Source organism: Mus caroli, chromosome 4 (genome assembly GCF_900094665.2).
Source record: "Mus caroli chromosome 4, CAROLI_EIJ_v1.1, whole genome shotgun sequence".
Classification (NCBI taxonomy): domain Eukaryota; kingdom Metazoa; phylum Chordata; class Mammalia; order Rodentia; family Muridae; genus Mus; species Mus caroli.
Window position 1 is genome coordinate 124,943,572 of NC_034573.1, and position 1,242 is coordinate 124,944,813.

Below are 1,242 nucleotides of genomic sequence, written 5' to 3' on the forward strand. Positions count from 1 at the left end.
AAAACAAATCAACAACAACAAAAATTAAACAAGCCTGAGAGGTGGAGACAGGTTACCTGTCACCTTTTCTCAGCTCAAGAAATCAAAAGCTCAGAAGCCCTTCCTGGCCACCAGACTAGCCCTATAGCTGGATCTTCACTACAGAAAAGACCATCAAGGCACAATGTATANAGTGGAGAACACCAAGGCTCAGAGAGTGTACTGGCTGGTTCTGTGTGTCAACTGGACACAGGCTGGAGTTATCACAGAGAAAGGAGCCTCCCTTGAGAAAAGGCCTCCATGAGATCCAGCTGTAAGGTATTTTCTCAATTAGTGATCAAGGGGGGAAGGGCCCCTTGTGGGGGTGCCATCCCTGGGCTGGTAGTCCTGGGTTCTATAAGCTAGCAAGCTGAGCAAGCTAGGGAGGCAAGCCAGTAAGTAACATCCCTCCATGGCCTCTGCATCAGCTCCTGCTTCCTCCCCTGCTTGAGTCCCAGTCCTGACTTCCTTAAGTGATGAACAGCAATGTGCAAGTTACAGGTGGTTGTGAGTCACCTGATGTGAATGTTAGGAACCACACTCTGGTCCTTTGGGAAACCAGTTCTAGCTCTTAGCTACTGAGCCATATCTCCAGCCTCACAGGTGGTTCGGTTTGTTTGTTTGAATGCTAATGAGAACTCGGTGAGGTTAAAGTCTGAGAAGACAATGAGAGAGAAGCATGGGTTTGATGATAGGCTCTACCATTCACTCGCTCCTAGGCAGCTTGCTTAACCTCTCTTAGTCAGGGTTTCTGTTCCTGCACAAACATCAGGACCAAGAAGCAAATTGGAAAGAAAAGGATTTTTTCAGTTTTTTTTTTTTTTAAGATTTATTTATTTATTTTATGTATACTGTAGCTGTACAGATGGTTGTGAGCCTTCATGTGGTTGTTGGGAATTGAATTTTAGGACCTCTGCTCCCTCCAGTCAACCCCGTTCCCTTTGTGAGCCACCATGTGGTTGCTGGGATTTGAACTCAGATTAAGAGCAGTCAGTGTTCTTAACCACTGAGCCATCTCACCAGCCCAGCGTTTATTCAGCTTAAACTTGCATATTGCTGTTCATCACCAAAGGAAGTCAGGACTGGAACTCAAGCAGGTCAGGAAGCAGGAGCTGATGCAGAGGCCATGGAGGGATGTTACTTACTGGCTTGCTTCCCCTGGCTTGCTCAGCTTGCTAGCTTATAGAACCCAGGACTACCAGCCCAGGGATGGCACCACCCACA